Source organism: Cupressus sempervirens, chromosome 11 (assembly GCF_028749045.1).
Source record: "Cupressus sempervirens isolate cs-2001-9-10 chromosome 11, ASM2874904v1, whole genome shotgun sequence".
Lineage (NCBI taxonomy): Eukaryota > Viridiplantae > Streptophyta > Pinopsida > Cupressales > Cupressaceae > Cupressus > Cupressus sempervirens.
Window position 1 is genome coordinate 616,296,754 of NC_143128.1, and position 21,555 is coordinate 616,318,308.

Below are 21,555 nucleotides of genomic sequence, written 5' to 3' on the forward strand. Positions count from 1 at the left end.
TGCTTATAAATATCTAGTTTGCAAGTTATAGGTGCTTCACGAGGAAAAAAATCTAACAGAGTATGATACAGGAGAGATTCAATTTCTTCAATAAATGTTTAGTATTTTTGCATATCAATTAAATAAAGTTGCATAAATAAGAAGTATGATGAATCAATGTGAAGGGTAGAAGTGGTTTCCTTTTGAGAGAGGACAAATCTCGGTTATAACACAACACAACTCAAGTTCAAGATCATAAAAAAAAATGAGAAACAAAGGGAATTATGTAGGCAAGTAGAGAGCACATTCATAAATACAAATTTATCAATAGATAGAAGAGCAGATTAGAAATACAGATGGGTTTCTATATATTAGAATATTTCATAACTAATAATGTATTGAATGCTTCCAAGTAAAATTTAAATACAAGGATATCCTTCAGAACTTCAAATAAGAGGTGGAAAATCTATTATGGGAAGGATGTAAAATTTTTAACAACAAAAAATATTCACATTAATATTTTTTTACATTCATAGGAGGGACAATATATTTTGATACAGAAAGGAATGCAAAGAGCATGATTCAAGGAGGAAATCCAATAAATAAATTTTATCCACATATTAGCCTATTGAAAAAGAGAGTAGGTTTTTGTTTGAAGTAAGTCATCTCAAAAGAAACAAAAATCTTGCTCATTCAAAAACTCATCAAAAGAGTAGAGTCAGATTTGATCTTTGCTGCAGAACAAATGAATTATAAATCAGGCATCATAAATAAGTCTTATCTTCATGAAGTCATGATAGGTATTTCTTAATAGCGATCACAGTTAATGTGACAGATGCCACGTTTGCTCTAGCTTTCAACTCAAGGACAAAGTTAGACCGACAACTCAGAAGAGTATAATTTCATGGCTAAAATCACTTGAAAGAAGGACATAATAAAGGGTTTTCATTTGACTCATCAAGCAAGCCCAATCATGGTTTAACAATCTCTAGATTGGCATCAAAATGCCAAAAAATCAGGCTTGATAAACTTTAGTAGTGGCTGAATTGCCTCAACCAAACAATAGACAAGAAACATTGAGAATTGCTACATAAGGGTCCCATAAAGATCCAGATTTATTCCAAGTTAAGCGGGAAGGGTTTCAAAACCCTTTTCATTATTTCTTCTTCCAAATTCCTTTCCATTTGAATGGCACAAATGACTATGCTTTTGCATTTTATATATTCCTTAATCATTTTGGAAACTCATTTCGGGTCTACTCATATGGAGTTATATGAAACATTTTATATTTATCAACATAGTTATATGAATTTTAATTGAAGTTGTATTATTATGTTAGTAAATATGTAATTTAAAAAAAAATTAATACTTTTTTGTAATTTTTATTATATAATTGGTGCTTTATAAATCAATTAATTAATAATAAATATTAAAACAATAGAAAAATGTTTACGAGTCTTGATTTTTTTTTCAAATTCAAGTTAAAGGTGATAAAGTCATTTGTTGACTAAGGGATAGGTGGCGTCTTTGAAGAATATGTTGGGGTCTTCCTTTAGAATTATTCAAAAAAGTGGAACTTTTCATTAGCACCTAGAGTCAGACACATTTCATTAGCATAGGATTTTTTGAGAGATCAATTGAATTGACATCATAGACACATGGAAGAGGCAGAGTTTGAGAGACATTTGGCATCTTTTTGAAGTTTTGAGAGTCCTATTTTGGACTATTCTCTTCCAAATTTGAGTCTATAACTCCTATTTTTGAGGATTTGGTTGGGGATTAGATTTGATATATACTTCTCATTTCTAGTGTATAAGGATTTAGTATTGGAGAGAAACCTTTGTACTTAGCATTGTGTTTTTAGTATTGTTTTATATTTGAAGTATGTATTTTTAGGACCTTGGGGAAATATATTGAGCATTTTGAATCTATCTCAGATGTCTTGTTTTGCATGTGGATTGGTGATTGATATTCTTTTTTGTGTTTCTTTCTGAAACCTTTTAGGATTTATCTCATTGAGCATATTTTATGATAGTAATTATTCTACATAGTTGAGGAGTTGTACTAATTTTTTGCAAGTGTTAAATGTGATAAATTTCCTTTTAATACTTTCGAATGTTGGGTCTTTTTTGAAATATTTATGTGTAGATCAATGTATTAGAGATTGTATCAGTCCACAAATTGCTGAAGTTTCACCTTGTGTTAGAGGAGATATTTTCTTCACCTGAATCATTTGGTGTATCAACTTTTTTGTCTATGCATTTCTTATTTATTAGTCATTCCTATCCCTCTTCTTCACAAGTTTTGTTAACAATTCTTAGTCATTAAGTGATTCATCATAAAAAAAAAGAAAGAACCAACCTAGAATCTAAAGGTTCAGTCAAGTTATAGGTCACCCACACCTTTGATTGATCCCATGTTTTCTAGAAATTCCAAGTATTTAAGTGCTTAGAAAAGGGTGCAATTTCTAGAGTTAACAGTTTTTGCACACCGGGTGAGACACATTCTTGCCAATTTTTAGAGGCTTCTTGTTGTTTTGATACAAAATTAACAAAATTTCAAATAGAAATAAAGGAGTATTTTGTGTATCTGGAAACTCTGTAATCAAGAAGATATTGTTATTCAAAGGTCATGAGAAAGGTTTAGACCAAGAGTTCCAGTTCTTTTGAATATATGCAGTTGGAAACTCCAAAAAGTCCTGGAAGGACTCTTGCTGGAATGAAGCCAACAAAAAGGACACAACTCTCAATATCTAATATTTGAGTTTATATAAGAAGAAATTGATTAAGTGAAAGAAATATAAGGCATTTAACAAGTCCCACTTATAGAAAAGAGCTTTTTGAGGATGAGATTTCTATTTTTCAACTATGACAACAATAAGTACAAATTATGTAGCAACAAATACAGGTGATTTAGCTACATAAATAGTTCCTCTTGTAATTCAAGTACAATAAAAAACACATTTACCACAACCAATGGTGAGAAGGTTCATGTTTATGAAATTCAATTAGGGGAGCCCTTTGAACTTTGCACAACATCATGATATTCTATTGGTTGCCTTGAAAAGCTTACCAAAATTAACTAGTGAAACTCAAACTACAATGTTTGAACACATAAGGGATGTAGCAATACTATGCAACATTAAGGGAAAGACACTTCAATGGTTAAAAAACATAACTATTCACTCTATTGATTAATGGGATACTCTTGGAGATGCGTTGACAAGGCATTTCAAAGATAAATCAAATCACTTGTCTATGGTGGAGAAACTCACATCCATAAAGCGTGCACCCCAAGAACAAATGATGGACTTCAACAATAGATTCCAAAGGACTTGGACTAGAATACCTATTTCAGTAAGGCCTTCAACAAACCACACATTTCTATATTTTTTGAAAAGGTTAAATAGTGACATTTCTACAATGATCCGATCAATGGGAGGTGTTTCATTGCCTCAAGAATATGATATCAATGTTAGAGCAGAGAATAGTCCTATTCAAGTAGGTGAGATAGCCCCTAGGCTTGCAATGCCTATTTTCCTAGACATTCAACCAAATATTCCCTTGATAATCCCACCTTTTAATGCTTTACTCACTGCTTCTAGCCAAGAAATAGCTATTGTAGGCTGTTCATAGGAGCTATAGGAGATTAAGACTAGTCAACTCAAGATTAAAAATTTGATGCAAACCTTCAGTAATGAGATGGTAAATTTGAAAAGATAACAATTGAAGGCTAGACAACCTTATCAACAATAGAATCAAGCTATAAATCAGCTTTACCAACAACAGAACCAAGGCCGGTTTCAAGCAAATAGGAAGCCATATTAAGCCAATACAACTGGTTATCTAGGAAAAATGTTAGTCAAAGACTTTTGTAGCCTTATAATCCAAAACCTCTTAATGTTGTTAATCTAGTGAACAATATTGTGCCTGTGCAAAACAACTTGGCTGAAAATTTTGAGTGGTGTTATCCCCGTGATGAACCACATATTCAAGCTACTTGCACAAATGGTACATGATAAATTAGGCTTTAATAGCCTAGAATGCATCAATGAAATAGCATAATGTAGTTATTAATGCATCTTAATAACAACTTGATACATATGCTCCTAAGACTACATTCCTTAATTGGCAAAGGGAAAAATTTTGCATAGTAAATAATGACTCGCCAGTAGCAGCCAACACCAAAGCAAAGAAAAGAGCTCTCAAAATGGAGAAAATAGAAAATAAAAGTAAAAGAAATGTCACTGATGAGTGAACACCTACTACAAAATTTGCAACTAGTACTCCTACCCCTACTATCAAAGATAACATTCAAAAGTAGGTAGACAATGCTGTAGTTCATATATATCAAAGGTCACATTTGGTTGTCTCATTTAATATAGTGGACAACATGAAGAAAATGAATGTAACCATGTCAATGTGGGATACATTGGCTATTCTAGGGAAAACTGATATTCTAAAGCTAGATTTATCTGATTAGGTGATTCCTAAGGAGGTTGTTAATGAATCTTGTAAATTTGTCTTGACAAATGCTGATGAGAGAGATGGTGTGCAAAATAACAACAAATAAACCAATAAAGAGGCAAGTAAGAATGTTAAGCCTCCCCTTTTTTATCTTTCATTGATTATTGGTGATAAGTTAGTCCATGGAGCTAGAAGCTCATTCATGCCCAAAAAGGTAGCAGATTAGTTAGGACTAAAATATCAACCAATTGAAAAAGGAGTTGTTCAATTGGATGGAAAATCTATTGGAACTATAGGTATCATTAAGGATGAAAGCCTCAAACTTTATGCATGTCCTAATTTTTCCATTCAATGTGATGTTTATGTGATATATTTACCACCGTACTTTGTCATTTTCTTATCTAGAGATTTCACTACTAAGATTGGGGGGTATCTATGACCTGACTGGTCTCATATGTTGTTTATGACTAGATATGGCACTTAGGAAACCATTAAGTTAGATTTTCTTAGAAATGATCACATAGATCCATACATACCTAGTGCCATAAATGCAAAACTAATTTCTTTTGATAAGCAAGATCAATCTAGTACTCTTGAAACTAGGACCCATGTAAATGATATCCTAGATATTTTACTTGATGATTGGGCAACAAGTCAAGCTGTTGAAAATCATTTTTCTGATTTTAAGCATGCTAGTTTGGGTACTTATGTCATTCATGAGTAATATGTCATTATACTAGATTTGGTTAGGGAAGAAAATCAGAAAGAAGAGGGGCACAATCTATTGCAGGAAATATTCTTTGACAGTTCTAAAAGAGGAAATGGCACTAGAGGAGGCACTATGTTGGTGTCACCTCATGGTGAAAAGTATTATTTTACTTTTTGTTTCTTTTTTTCATGTTCTAATAATGTTGCAAAATATGAAAGTTTGATTCAAGGTTTGGAATGAGCAAAGAAAAGAGGAATTGAATGCATAAATATCTATGGGGACAACAAGATGATTGTGAATTAGGTGAGAGGTTTGAATGCAGCAAAGAATGGTACTTTAAAGTTGTATAAACATCAAATATGGCACATTGTTGAGGAGTTTTCTTCTTTCAATATTGTTTCTATTCTAAGAAGTCAAAATTAGAAAGTTGATAGACTTGCAATAGTTAGTGCTCAATTTGAAATACTTGCGAAAATCAACAAGGAGAAGACCTGATAGCATGTTAAAGTTATAGTAAGACCATCTATTCCTGATAATAACAATAACTGGCAAGTATTTGATAGTGATGAAAAAATTCTTAACTTTCTATTAGAAGAAGATGTGTTTTCCATTTCAAAATAGGACAAGTTGAAACAATATTATGATGATCAAATTATTCAGCTCAAGTCAAATAAGCTTCCTAAGGGTTTAATCACTTTGGAGTCTATTTTTAGTAGAGATGATGAGTTAAGAAAGAAAAAAATTGGTATGCAGGTGAAGAAAGAGCACTATGAAAGCATTGAAGTGGTTGAAGGAAAATTCTAAAAGTTGGTAAAGTCTGTACAACAAAGGAAAAGGCTGAATTTACTAATTTATGTTAGAGTAATTATTTGTTCTAACTTATTAATTAAATCACTTTGATTTAATTAATTAAGTTGCCTATTACTCTAGTTTGCTTAAGCTATCTTGTAGGTGCATATAATTAATATTTTATTAATTATATTGTGCAACCCTAGCTTTTTTAGGCTTTAGGTTACCCTTTTCGGGTTTCGATCTCCTTTATAAGGATTGATCTCTTTGTATTTTTAAATAATGATGAAGATCCGTTGAATAATATTTTCTTCGTCTGAGTTTTTCAGATCAAACCCTTGCCTCTTCTTGTCTTTTTCTTCTCCGTGACAGGTTTTCTGCATGCAGGTTTTCTTGGGCTTCGTGGATTTGTTGTGCACTTTTGCTCAAATCCTACATGGTATCAGAGCCAGATTTGCTGTAGCTTGTTCGGTGTTTCAAGAAAAAGGGAGAACAAGGGTTTAGCGGATTAGATCTAGTGTTTTTTTGAGCTTTTTCTGAGAAAATAGGGGGGTCACTAATTTGCAGAGCAGTTTGAGGCCAAACAGACCTCACGGATGGATTCAGAAGACATCAAAACCCCCGTTTTGATATAAAATTTGTTCGATTTGGACAATGTTGATCTGGGAGGCAAATTTTTTTTGCCCAACAGGGCCGTATGGCCCCTACACGTAGTTTGAGGCAAAAATAAAAAAAAATTGCAAAAAAAATTGATTTTGCGGCTGTTTTAAGCCGCCGCAGTTAAGAAACCGTAGTGGAGCCGCTAGCAGTCACTGTTGCGGTCACTGCTGGCGGTCCTCCAACGGCCCGCAGCGGCTCCGCCAGTGGTTCCCGCCGCGGCCCCACTGCAGCCCCACTGGTGGTGGCCTCTGCCCCCCCCACCACTCGACCACTGCTCCACCGACGGTGCGGTGGTGGTGGAGGTTTTTTATTTTTTTATTTAAATTTTTTTTTTTTTTTTGCATTTTCAGAGGCCCTGTTGGTTTTTTCTCCGTAACTTGAGCATACGAACGTATTTTTTTGATCTGAAAAATGCGTTGGAAAGCTAGTTCCGAGATGGAGATTATGGTATAGGTGTTTTTGGGTTTTGATGTAGTTTGGTTTCCTATTTTGGCAGTTAAAGCTAGATGTTTTGTTTTGCACTCCGGGAGGCGTATCTTGAGCTTTCGATCTCCGATTTTGGACTTCTTTATATCGTTGGAAAGATCTTTATGTACTCTTTCCACTGATGCTAGTTGTTGTTCTAGATTTTATTCCAAGAACATCCTATTTAGTCTTTTATGTTTTAGCATTCTGGTGGATATCCTGTTTGTTTCAGGTCCGGAGATCGATTTTGTTGCTTCAGATGTTTCATTTTGGGCTTTACCTTCTGTTGTTTCACCCTTATGTTTTTTTTGATCATTTTTGATATTCATTGTAAGCATCTTTATGCAACGCACTGAGATAAAGTGCCACTCTTGCGTTTCGAGATCCTTTTCATCATTGTGATTCGTTGTACTTGCACTATTTTATAAAGTGCCATGGGGGGATAGTTCTTTGCCGCTTATATGCCCTCTTTATCTATTTTCTCATGCAGTGTTGATGACACGTGCCTTTATTGGTGTTTGTACCTCACTCTTGATGTGTTTGGCTCCTGTGTTGTAGGAGATTTTTTGGCCCATCTTTTCAGCTGCTTGTCACCTCACCTGCCTTAAGGGGAGGTTATATTGCTATTCTATGCTTCTTTGGTTGATGGTTCATGCCTTCTATTTCCATGGAGGTTCTACAAATCAGCATTTGGATAGAGTTTTACGGTTCTTCATGCTTCAATGATTCTCTTCTGATCTCTTTGTTCCTTCTTTTGGAACATTCTTTGCTATCTCTTTTTGGAGTAGGGTTTTTCCCATGTGGTTTTCTCTATTTCTCCTCTTTATAGAGATTTTGTTGTGATTGGGTACTTGATCAGGTCTTGTTGCCAGGACCCAATTCTACTTTCATAGCTGTGCTAGGTTAGCTTACCTCCTGAGCTTCGCTTAAGGGGGGGGGGGGTGTTAGAGTAATTATTTGTTCTAACTTATTAATTAAATCACTTTGATTTAATTAATTAAGTTTCCTATTACTCTAGTTTGCTTAAGCTATCTTTTAGGTGCATATAATTAATATTTTATTGATTATATTGTGCAACCCTAGCTTTTTTAGGCTTTAGGTTACCCTTTTCGGGTTTCGATCTCCTTTATAAGGATTGATCTCTTTGTATTTTTAATTAATGATGAAGATCCGTTGAATAATATTTTCTTCATCTAAGTTTTTTAGATCAAACCCTTGCCTCTTCTTGTCTTTTTCTTCTCCGTGACAAGTTTGCTGCATGCAGGTTTTCTTGGGCTTTGTGGATTTGTTGTGTGCTTCTTCTCAAATCCTACAATTTATACTAGAAACTTCTAGATGTTTTTGCTTAGCAATATTCATATCTAAAGGGTTTTGATCTAGATATAGCTCAACATACTATAGAACTTCCTAATTCCAAGCCCATAAAATAGAAGCAAAGGCCTCTCAATCCCAAGCTCAAAACTTTGATGTTCAAAGAATTGACTAAATTGATTCAAGGAGGTATTATATATGAGATCAAACACACAAGTTGGGTCTCTAACTTGGTTCTAGTAAGAAAGAAAAATAGAGAGATCAGATTATCTATTGATTTTAGATATTTGAATAGAGCATCAATGAAGGATCATTATCCATTGCCCTCAATGGAAAAAATACTTCAAATAGTTGCTAGTTCAACACAATTCTCATTACTTGACAATTTTTTAGGGTATAACCAAGTGAAAGTCAAAGAATAGGACCAATATAAAATATCCTTTACCACAAAATGGGGTACAATGGCTTATCAAATAATGTTTTTTGGTCTATCTAATGTTGGTGCCACATTTAAAAGAGCAATGAATATGACCTTCAAGGGTCTACTGTACAAAATGGCTTTGGTATACCTTGATGATATAACTGTGTTTTCAAAGAATGTTGATGATCATTTTGCTCATTTAAAGATGGTTTTTGAGAGATGTAGACAATTTGAAATCTCATTAAATCCAAAGAAATGCATATTTTCAGTACATGGGGGTAGGTTACTAGGACACATCATGTCAAAATAAGGTATGATAGCCGATTCAAAAAGAGTAGAAGCAATACTGGGGTTGTCTTTTCCAAGCCACAAAAAAGGGCTTCAAAGTTTTATTGGATGAGTAAATTTTGTGAGAAGAATAATGCCTGACATTGCTGCATTACTTAAGCCTCACACAATAATTCTGAAAAAGAATAATGTTTTCACTTGAACCAACGAGGGTAAGCAAAGTTTCTAGTTGTTAAAAGAAGCTTTGTCATCAACCCCAACCTTGGCTAACCTTGGAGTAGTTCTAAGTGGACATAATAATTTCAGTATTTGTTAATATTTAGCCTAATTTTATACTTGTAATTGATTAGATCCTTGAGTAATCTTGTGTCTTCTTGTTGAGGCTACTATTCTTTCTTTTGTAATTATCAAAATTGAATTCACTTTGGCTGATTTTGACAAGTGGAAATTATACATGCACTAGGTATAAAGTGCCAAAATCAACTATTTATTTTTTTCTGGGGGGGGTGTGTGGGCGGGGGAGGGAGGGGTCATGATTTTTTGATCTCAATTTGTTTCACGAGAGAAATAAATCACAATCAAAATCATGGAATGAACAATCCATCTCGTAGTTGTATTTTTACTAGGAATAATTATGTATTGCGGGCAAAGGAAATCATTAACTATTGTAGATGGATAAAAACATTTCCTAATCTTTGTGGACTTATTTCTAAGCTCAATTCAAAGTTCAAAAAGTTAATTTAGAGTGATAAGAATATGCATATCAATGTATTGATTGGCTGTCCCCTTGGTCCATCTTCCTATTATAAAGTTAATATGGATTTAGAAGGTATTAAGTGCCCATGCACATATTGGATCATTATTTGGAAACATTTTGGAGATCCTCATTTTGGAGGAGACTCCATAGTTAAGCATGCTCAAGATGGAGTAGTACTGGGATGGGTGACCTCTCGGAAAGTCCTAATGCTTCACTTCTGTGAGCATCACCTACATCTAATGAGTGCTAAGTGTTCCATTTATTCTCATGAGAGATGGATTTGTGTGAATCACTACCCATGAAATATAGGCAAATGAGTTTGACTCAAAAAATACACAGTTAAATCCTAATAGTAATATCACAATCCTCATATTCCTCATTTACCAAAAGATCTAGTTGCATATTGTCTCCTTCCACTTGATGATGCAAATAACATTACCTATGATGAGCATACCTTATGGAAGATTAAAAGTTTTGATGATATTGAGAGTCTTGATGATCCAAAGACTCTAGTTGTAGTTCCCAATTCTCTTATTAAGATTGCATCTACTGTTATTCTTGAGGATGATTTTATTCACACAGTCATGGATCAGGTGATTCAATGCACTAGGGTATTCATTATCTTCTAGACTCATCTCATTGGGATAAATTCTTGATAGACATTGCAAGTTTTTTGGTAGAGTACTACACTAATATTTGTCTTTTCTTTCTTGATATCAAACCATTTGCACTCAATCTTAAAGTTAAATATATTTCTTTTTTTAGGCAACCTATGATCCCATAACACTATACCAATCAAGGTAACTAGCGACTATAGCATAAAAGAAATGAAGATTACTATGACTACTAATATTATGAAGGTAAAAAATGTTATTACAAATTGTATCTTCTAAGATACATAAAAGGATCCTTTGAATACCATGTCAAAGGAAAGCATGATGAAAGGTATAAGTTTAACGTGTAAGTTGAAGGTTAGATCATTTTTGCAAAATGAAGCCTCCAAATCTCCTTATATACTAGTTTTTGGGTATTAAAAAAATACAAGCCGATCATAGAGAAGGAGTTTAATATTTGGAACCCCAAGACATTCATGCCTCATTCTTTGCGATCACTATGATCTCTTCCATAATAGGTTGACTTGGGTCGACCTAATCCTAGGGAAGGGAAGAGAAAGACCTTAGAAATATGAGCGTGAATGTAGATATACTTGGGAAAAGGTGGAAGAAAATAAGAGAAAGAGGACATCAAAAAAAAAATCATCCATGTTTTAGGAAGTCACTATGAGATGGGTGATAAAAGGTCTTATAAGATGGGTGTGTCCATTTTAAGATGATACATTTAGCCCCCATCTTAGTAGGAGTATAATTTATCTCAAACACACAATAAAGTAGATCAAAACCAAAGAGTTGATCTTATCATGACTTATCAAACAAAGAAATTATCAAGCCCCGATGAGACTTGATTCTTCATCATATATGTTAGTGAATGGTTCCCCCCCTAGTTGTTTAAGTTTATAATAACAAGGTGTTGGTTAACAGTTTGTCCTCCTGTTAGATTTGCAATCTCTGACTCTTTTAGCACCCAAGGTGAGAGAACAAAAGGATGTCACCAAAAATTGGGTCAGTGTAAGTCTTCTATCACTGCCCTCTGAATTGACAGGTACAGCTCCCTGATTGTGTTTAACCTTCAATGAATATGTTTTTCTTAGTGATTATTAGATTATCTCTTATGGTTTTAACCAAATTGCTTGTAGACACAAACAATTCAGGCAAGGATAAAGTGAAGATAATCTACAACGCTCAATAGAATGCTAATTATAGATCATTAGAAAGACTATCTTCTAACTAAACCTATCTATTCTAAGAATGCATATTCTACTAATGAGAAGAGGAGCAGAATTACACATGAATGGAAAATGGAATTGCTTATGCTACAACCTCTAATCATGAAATCAAATCCAAGCAAAAATCACAGTTTCATATACAATTGTACTTTCTATCCGAATGAATCTAATATAATGAATAGGAGAAGAGTTATACATGATGGATAAATATAATTACTTTACTGTAGCCACACTTCAATTTCTTGCTAATATAACATTAACTTCTACTCCTATAGAGGAGTCCAAAACACCATCACAACTACAAGGGAGTTTCTTCATCCAATGATCTAACACTAACATTTAATCCTACAGATGCAGATGAAGTTTTTTAGTGGATCAACAGTGGGGAGTCACTCTCAGATGACTTCAATATATCCCTATGTTAAATGATTGTCTTCACTTTAGGATATACTCCTACCATTAATGAGGTAATAAACCAAAAGCGTCAGAAAGCAAAATGCAGCTAATCTAAGGTGAACGACATCAGAGAAACAAACAAATTACTTCAAGTCTCATTCATATAGTCTCAGCTATAGGGGGGAACCAAAATGCTAGCTTGCAAAAATGTTGATCCCCTATACTAAATTCTTTACAAAATTTATAGATCTTTACAATACCAGGCTCATAGGAACCGATGACCTTTCCTCTTCTTTGAATACAAAGAAACAAAATACAAAGAAAAAGACTTTTCAAATCTGAGCACTCGAACAGTAACCATGGATGAAGGAATAAAGAAGACACAAGAATAATGACTTCTCAATTCTAAAACTATTCATTTCGAAACAACATTTGAGTTGAATCCATTGGGCTTCTGGAGTCGCATCATTTCCTCTGCTCAAACTCGACAATACATACTATTTTACAAATATTCGGCTGAGCACCCTTGGAGCACCTAAAATGGGATTTTTCGCTCTAAAATTTTGGAGCACTTTCAAGCTTTTCTTTCAACACATCAAATGTTCTTCAAATCATTTAAAAATGACTCATTTGATTATAATTCAAAAAGGACTCAAGAATGAGGAGATAGAAGCCGACAGGATTTTGTCTTCCGGGTGTGCAAATGGCTTTGGAGTAGCTAATTTCACGATTTCCACCTTGACTTGTTGCACACATTTTCAGACCAAACTTTCTTCTGATGAAATCTTCTACAAGAGATTCTAAAACAACCCAGATGAATAGTTTTTAAAAAAGATTCTAAATGGTGCAAGAAATTTGTCGACGGATTTTTGCAAAACAAGTGTGCAACTGGTAATGGCATAGCTGAAACTAAAAATCCCGCCTTGACATATCTCTACCATTTTTTAATCATTTTACACGCCGTTTGTTGCAATAGTTCTGTTTAATATCAAAGAATAGAGATATGCATCAAAATAATAGAGATCAAAGTTTTTAGTGACTGTAAAAATATGCATAAAAGGTGTCTGAAATCGATTTTGTTATATCTTTTAATGGTCCTTTCTTCTTCAAAATCCAATTACAACTTTTCAAATTGCAACTCTAGACACGTTAGACACAGTTATTGATTGCAAATGAATCAAGAATGACCAAAATCTTTCCAAAAAAAAAAAAATTGAGGCTCTATACTTTCACTGTTACTTGGGCAATGACACATTCTACAATTCTTTGTTGCATATTAGCCAACACATCATTGAGATCTTTTTTGAAACATGGTGCCATCATGAGGATTGATCCATCAATACACACCAAAGGACTAAGTCTGTATTCAAAACTTGATAAAGAACTAAAACTCAAACTCAGATTATGATCTTTTAGAAGGCACAGTCATTGCACGTTCCATCATATAACTCTATTTCTATGATATCTCTAAGCCAATTATCAGCATTGTTTCATTCTTTAATACAGTTTAGGGATCAATTCATCATCGAAATAACTTCTATCAATAGAGGCACTTTGTAGCACTTGAGAAGTCAAAACTTTGTTCAACTGATGCCATTAATCCTTTCAAACCTTCCACAAAAACTCTACACTGTATTTTGAATCCAATGCATTTTGAAAAATTTTAAGAATACCTTCATTTCCTTATTGAAGACTTTGAGATATCAAACCTTCAATGATTATTTATGCAAGAAATCCATCTTTTATAAATTGATATATAAGAATAAACTTCTTTGAATGTTCTACATCAGCTTTTATCATTGCATTACCAAATAAGAACTCTTTTTTGATTCCTTGTAACATCTGAATACCATTGCCTAAAAAGAAACATCCATTGAAACACAAGTCTCTGATAGGTTAGGATCTACAACCTACTTGAAATAATGAAACTCTGATAGCAACCCACCTGGCTAATCATGAAGGCAAGGAAAAGGGAACCTGACAAAGACTCCCTATCCTAGGGAAGACTTAGACCTAGACACCAGACTGACTAGACTGACTTGACATGACCATATGACTCCAAAAATGCCAAAAAAAGGGTGACTGAAAGTCAGAAAACACAAGGAAAACCAACTTTCATCACAAATGAATCTTGATGAGCTACCAAGACTCTCTATATTTCAAAGAAACAACTTTCATCTACAATAATTTGGAATATCAGTCTTATCATAAATAATTAAAATTGTCATTCTTTTGACCCAAAATAACTTAAGGAAAGGTGTAAACATCCCTTCATAACCATCAAATAATGTTGCAGATTTGAGTAATCACACTACTTATATATATGTCACACAACATACAACTTAAAAAAGTTTAGAACTAAGATCAGGCTCACCAAACCAACAAAGGAATAGAACTACAAAACCATTAATGAAAAAGAATTCATGTGAAAATAAATTTTATACAAATCTCACCACCATCAAGATAACCACACGATTACCAAATAGATACTCCAAAAATAACCAAACGATCACTTCTATTATCATTAACTTCACTGTTCAATATCAACTAAAAGAAACAACTAAAAAATTACTAGAAAAATCAGAACCGTGCAAAGTCTAGAGAGCCAACCCATAAGATCGCTTAAAATATTACATATATAGCCACATAGGGCTTTTCAAATTCCTTCAAAAAGTAACCCCCCTTAGGAAGTTCAAATGTTTTTTTAAATACTAGAATTTTAAAACATAGATAACTAAAAATAAGAAAAATATGTAGGCGATCCTTTACTTCTCCTTTAAGCTCCAACTATACTATCGATATTGGCATGAAATTCCTAGGTATCAAAACAACCGCCACTACTTTCCTTCCAAACCTTATGTGTTGCAAGAAAAAAAACCAAATTGTTTTGTTGTGGGACACCTATTTGTTCCAATATGAGCTTCCACATTCTCATGATTTGATAGATATGATCCAATTTTTTTCCTTGTACCTCCAAGTGATTAGTACATATAATCATCATAGAGTCTGCCCTAACAATGATGGATAGATTGTGAATAGATATTTTTCTTATTTCTTTCAACAAATTAATCTTGGAGAAAAAGGAAGTCTCCACCTCCTTAAGGGGCTTTTCAATTTGATCCTCATTTCTCATGATCTCAACATTAATATACTTTATGTTAGCAATCACGATCTCCTTTAGGTATCCTACCTCAAGAAATTCAGAGCACTCTTCTAACCCCTATTCTATCACTATGTTCCTCCACTCCAAATTAGATTGGGCAATGAACAAAAAATTAACATCAAACTTAGCTCTAGGGACTTCATTCATAAATTTTTCTATGCCACACACTTGAACTTCATAAATTTTGATGATATATTAATCCTATTTGATTTTCTTAGAATCCTAAGTATTCATCTCTGACTCCAAAGCTGCCATCGACTTATCAACTCTTGCACTAGTATTGGTAAAATGAAGAAAATAATTAGTTGCTTGAGCATGAAAAAAATTCAACCACTCACCATAAGCTTGAGCAATGGAGCTGTCTCTTTTAACCTGCACAATGAAGCTCTTGTTCAAGAGAGACTCAACATCAATAGTCGTAATGGCATTCAACAAGGCCTATGCATGTGAACTTTGAAGCTCATGAATGTACTCAACCATTTTCCATATTGATTTTTTTAATTCCTATTTACTTCTATGATCCTTCCATATCCACTAGGAAATTATGGTATTCCCTACATTCCATATTTTCATGTCAGTGGCTCTGGAAGCAAGACCAAGGATAGTCATTTCTACCACATAGTATTGGGGTTGTATCTTGTCTATAATTTCTCAATTGTTGGCTTCATCACCTCTGCAACCTATTGTTTGGTATCTTCATCAATGTTCAACAAGGTTTCAATCTTTGGCCTTTTGGTCTTGGGAGTCTTCCCAAGACATTTGCTCACCATGTCACCTATTGGGAGTGTTGCTGGAATAATGCTTCTCTTCTTGTTTACTGATAGCTCAAACCAATGGGGGATAGAAGGGTTCTCTTTGGGAGGAGGAGTCTGTAACACACATGATGAACTGAGAGACATCACACTCAAATTATTAGCATCCTCTATCACTTGTTGACACCCCTATTACATTTAATTGGCTAAGGATTCTCCTATTTCTTCTATTTCTTCTCTAAGATCAAGCTCTATTTTGACCACAAATCTTGTTCAAGCCATTTGATTGCTCTTACTTCCTTTAGCTATGAGAGTGGGTCCACTTAATATATGGAGGGAGATGAATTGAACCTTGAACTGGAGGTTCAGGTTCAACACTTGACTCTAGATTTCTTGTAGTGGGAGAAGCAATAATCTTATTAGAACTAAGGATAACCAAGGGTGAACTTGAACTAGTATGAGTCCTCTAAACACTATAGGAAACTGATCCCGACTTCTTCTTGTTCTTGAGCCATTGCTCTATTCTAGCTAAGATGGGCAAGGTTATTTTTTGCAAGTCATTTTCCTCTAGCATTGTCTAGTCAATCTCTAGCAATGGGTGGGCTTCTATTTTCTCAATGTAAACTGGGTCAATGGTCTCTTCACCCACCTCTTCAGTTACTTCTAAGACATCTAATGGGAGACTGAATTCTTTAATTTGTGCTAATGTCAATCTACACCACAACCTTTTTCTAACTTCAAAATCATCCTCACAATCGGCCCAAAAATCTTCTAAATGAGGAACATGTAGGGCAGAGAAACTTAGTCCAAAGTATTTTAGGGAAAATTATTGACTATCAAAATTGGGTCTAGAGGAGTAAGTTAGCAAGCTCATTGATTTGATTTTGGCTTTGAGCTCGAGGGAATCTTGAATGGTTTTGCATTTATAGTGTTCGAGCTTATAGGGAATGTGTAACTTGAACCCTTCCTTGTCTTACAAATGTTTTGAACCTCTGCCATCTATCTACATACTTCCATTAACACAAAATAGTCAAGGAAATGATGAGGTAGCCATAGTGGCTTTCCTTCGTATCCTCCAATCCTGAGATAAGTAAACTTGGGAAATTGGGTAAAGAAATTGCCATAAATATCAATTAACTAGGTGGCTTATTTTATCAATATCATATTCTCTTTTCCCTACAACTCAAATACCATTTTGGCCAAGAAGGTGTCTTGGACTATTTTGAAACCCTCAGGGTTTTTACTCTTCTACAAGAAAGGATAATACTAATAGATGGGCATACTTGGGCTCCAGTTTGAATGTGGTGATCCTTTCCATTCCCTCCCACAAGCTAGAATGTAAAACAAGTAGGAAGTCATATAAAAATCAGACATTCCAGAAGCCTAGGAAACTCTTCTTGCAACCTAGTAGCTATTATATCTACCCAATCGATGAACTTATCTTCTCCTAGAATAGTCTGGATGAAAAAATACATCCAATTTTCCCAATTAAATGTATGTGGGTTACCCTTTACCTTGTTCAATCATGTAATGAAATCCTTAATTTCAGGGATCATGTGCTCTCTAGTTAAAGGTTTTTCCAGACATGAACCTCATCTGTCTAACTTGAAAAACCAACTTTTAGCAATGTTATTATTAAACTCTATGACATCTGTGGAAAATTGGGCATAAGAGGAACTGATAGTCCAGTCGGGGGAATTCTTAGAGCACCAATGTTAGCAACTCAACTCACATATACCAAGACCTCACCATTGAAAGCGTGGATACATTTATCAACCATATTGTATCTATTGGGACTCAAAATTGAAGCCTCAATTTTGAGTACCATTGAGAAATTTTAAGCCCCATAAACACTCTTAAATGCATGTGTACTTGGCTATCCTTTTGAGGCCCATGAGGTGTTCAATGCTTCTAGCACCTTTCATTTAGTGTGTCTATGTGTTCCATGAAGTTAAACTGCCATTCCGAGTCATTTCGTGAAGTTTTGTTTTGAGCAATTGTCAAATCTGCATTTTCACTTGAGTGTCAAACAGTGATAGGAGGTTGTGTTCATCATTGAATATCTCGCACCAAAAAATATTTCATGACTCACCACTTTGGTAGTATTTAGTGTCCATACTTGAGAGACTATGTTTCATATTTTGAGTCATTTTGAGTCCGTTTGACTAGGTTTTGGATCCCTCAAAGTTGGTTGTTTATCAATGTCATGCTGATGCAATTTGTTTTGAATTCTAGGAAGCCCTGTTTGACATGTTATAAATTTGAACCAGTTGACCAAAATGCTAAAATTCCTTTTGTATTTCATTTTAGAAGTCAAAGACTTGCTACATTTCAATTTTGAGCTTTTGACGAATCTGTTTGATCAGTTTTCAAATGCGATTCCAAATGCAATTTCTATGTTTTTACTGGTGTCAACAAGTGCAGATTTGTTGGAACCCCTGTTCGTGATGTTATATCTCAAAGTATGTGAGAAATCAAATGGATTATAACACTATGTTATACTCCAAAATACTTCAAGTGTGCCAAGTTTCAAATCTTGACGAATCCATCTACACACTTTCCCAGGTCAATTCCATTTGCAAAAAATGCTTTTTTGCTATTGTTTCCAGTTTGCAAATTTTGAGTAGCCTACTTTGACCACTTTCCATTTACACCTAGTTATTTTTCACGAGCCCAAATCATAGATCCATACTCTCCTCATGGTAGTGAACTAATGCCCTAGTTTTTGTTTTCCCAAGTGTCAGTTTGCTAGTTTTGGAAGCCAATTCTAAATGCAATTTAGTGTTTTCTGACATGTTTGCTTGCAGGTAATTCTAAAAGGGTAACTTTGGAAGTCAATATATTTTGACTAGGAATTTTTCATGAGACAAGATCTGACATGGTGCAAGAATGAGGAACAAAGAATCAATGTGTCAGATTCGAAGCCTGATCAGTTGTTTTGGTTAGTTTTTGAGGCCAGTTAAAGGACCTCCTGACGCAAAAGTGACAGTTTGCAGATCAATGGTAAAATGGTTTTCAATTGATTGATCAATGGTCGAAATTGGTTCTAATTAGTATGATGGGTTTGATGGATCAGTTTGGAATATTAGTTGTCTGAAAGTGAATTTTTTTAGTTGGACCCATTTTGGGCCTGGCTAAATTCATCACATTATTATGGATCATACAGTGATACTCAATTTAACGATCAAATTAGATGCATGGGATGTTAAGGAACATGAGAAAGTATTTTGAAGCCTCTAATATCCTCAAGTATCATCTTCACTTCTTTCATGGGAAATTCAAATGCAGGGTGAAAGGAAGAAGTTGATTGTTGTGCCTCAAGCTCAAGTATTATTGAACATGGGATGAATGATTGTAGTCCAGAATGCAGAAGACATGAGTCTATAGAATCTAATTTATCTATGCATGCACTTTTAGGTGAATCAAAGGTTCCTTACTCTAAAGGACCCTCAGATCAAACCTATTGGAGAGCTAGACACAAAGAGTTTAGATGGACTCTTATCAAATATTCCATTGTGGGTGAAAAATCCTGACTATGATAGAGTCTATTGGCTTAACACATTTATACATGAAATGTGGCCTTATCTTGATAAGGCAATCTGTAAAATAATAAGAGACAAAACAAAGCCTATGATGGAGTAATATGTTGGGAAGTTCAAAATAGAATCTATTGAAATTGAAACTCTTACATTGGGCACACTTCCTCCTACCCTACAAGGAGTGAAAGTCTATGATACATAGGAAAAAGAAATGATCATTGAATATGCTATTAGGTGGGCTGGAAAACCAAATATAGTTGTAGTAGTTAAAGCATTTGGTCTAAGAGCTACTGTGCAGTTGGTAGATTTGCAAGTATTTGTGACTCCACATATCACACTGAAGCCACTTGTCCCAGCTTTCCCATGTTTTGCAAGTATATTGGTCTCTCTTATGGAGAAGCCACATGTTGATTTTGGATTGAAACTACTTGGTGGAGATCTTATGGCCATTCTAGGTCTTTATCATGTTGTGTAGGAACTTATTAGAGAACAAGTTGGCAAGCTATATGTGTGGCCAAAAACATTGGAGGTGCCTGTTTAGGAGGACCAAAGAACTATGCATAAACTTGTAGGCATGCTCCATGTAAAAGTTGTCAGGGCAACAAACTTAAGAAAGAAAGACATGATGGGAAAATTTGATCCATACATGAAACTTAAGCTATTAGGAGAGAGGATTCCAGCAAAGAAAACCAAAATTAAAATGAGTAACCTAAATCCAAAGTTGAATGAGGATTTCACCTTCACTGTCAAGGATCCAGATTCTCAAGTTCTAGAAGTTATTGTCTATGACTGGGAAAAGGTTGGTTCACATGATAAGATGGGAATGAATGTTTTCCCTTTGAAAGAATTGACACCAAATGAGACTAAAACTCTTACCAGTGAACTTCTTAAAAACATGGAAACAAATGACCCCCAAAATGAAAAATCACCTGGGAAAATCACTGTGGAGATGACATACACACCTTTTAAGGAGGATGAAACTGTAAGTGCTGATGATAGTGTAGTTTACAAGGCTCCAGAAGGCACACTAGTAGGTGGAGGCTTGCTTGTAGTAAGAGTAAATGAGGCCCAGGATGTTGAAGGAAAACATGATACAAATCCTTATGTCTATCTTCTTATGAGAGGAGAAGAGAGGAAGACCAAGCCTGTAAAGAAAAATAGAGACCCAAGGTGGGAACAAGAATTTGAATTTACTTTGGACGAACCACTTGTAAATGAAAAGCTCCATGTTGAGGTCATGAGGAAGGTAATGGGCTTGGCTCTGCATTCAAGAGAAACTCCAAGAACAAAGATAAAGACCGCAGCCAAAGACTAAAGAGCCATGACATAAAAAAGGAATAGAGACATCATTAAAATAAACCACAGGGAGTACATAAGGAGCAACCAACTTATAAACAAGGGCAAGAAACATCATTTTAAAGATATTATGCATGGGATTAAAAATAAAATAAAATTACAAACATTGGAAATCTACGTGTATGAAGAAGGAATCCACTTCTTCAAAAAGAAGTTGCATGCAAATGAAGATGCAAGTGTCTAAAAGAAGTAGGAACAAGCCCAACACAAAGCACAAAGGAGGTGCCATGTCATTAAAAAATCATGTTAAAGCCAGGGGTTACGCATAAAAAAAAAAACACAAGGAGCTCTTACCAGTTTAGTCAAATCTCGTGAAGGAGTATTCAACAAACTCCATTCCCTATCCATTCAAGCTGAGTACACAATTTAAAAGGCAAAATATTTTTGAGGTTTGATTTTGAAAGGCTCTATGTGAACACAACAGAAACAATTTAAAAACATTATCCCACGTTTGTGAGGATAGAGGTTTTTTGTTGTTTAAATACTCAAACACACATAAGCTATTGTGTCTAAAAGATACACAACATTTGAAAGCTACAAGCTCTCGTGGGCCCTCATAGTAGACTTGGACGTGGATGACAGCTGGAGGCAATGATGCAACAAGTTTTAAATGAAAATGCAAGTGCGATGATATGGCAGATCAAAGGTGAATGCACAAGAT

General features: G+C 34.6%; 1 pseudogene; it reads left to right on the plus strand.

Annotated features, from left to right (window-relative positions):
- Positions 1-19,483: 19,483 nt before the first annotated feature.
- On the plus strand, positions 19,484-20,853 carry LOC149531202 (synaptotagmin-2 pseudogene; annotated as a pseudogene).
- Positions 20,854-21,555: the final 702 nt, after the last annotated feature.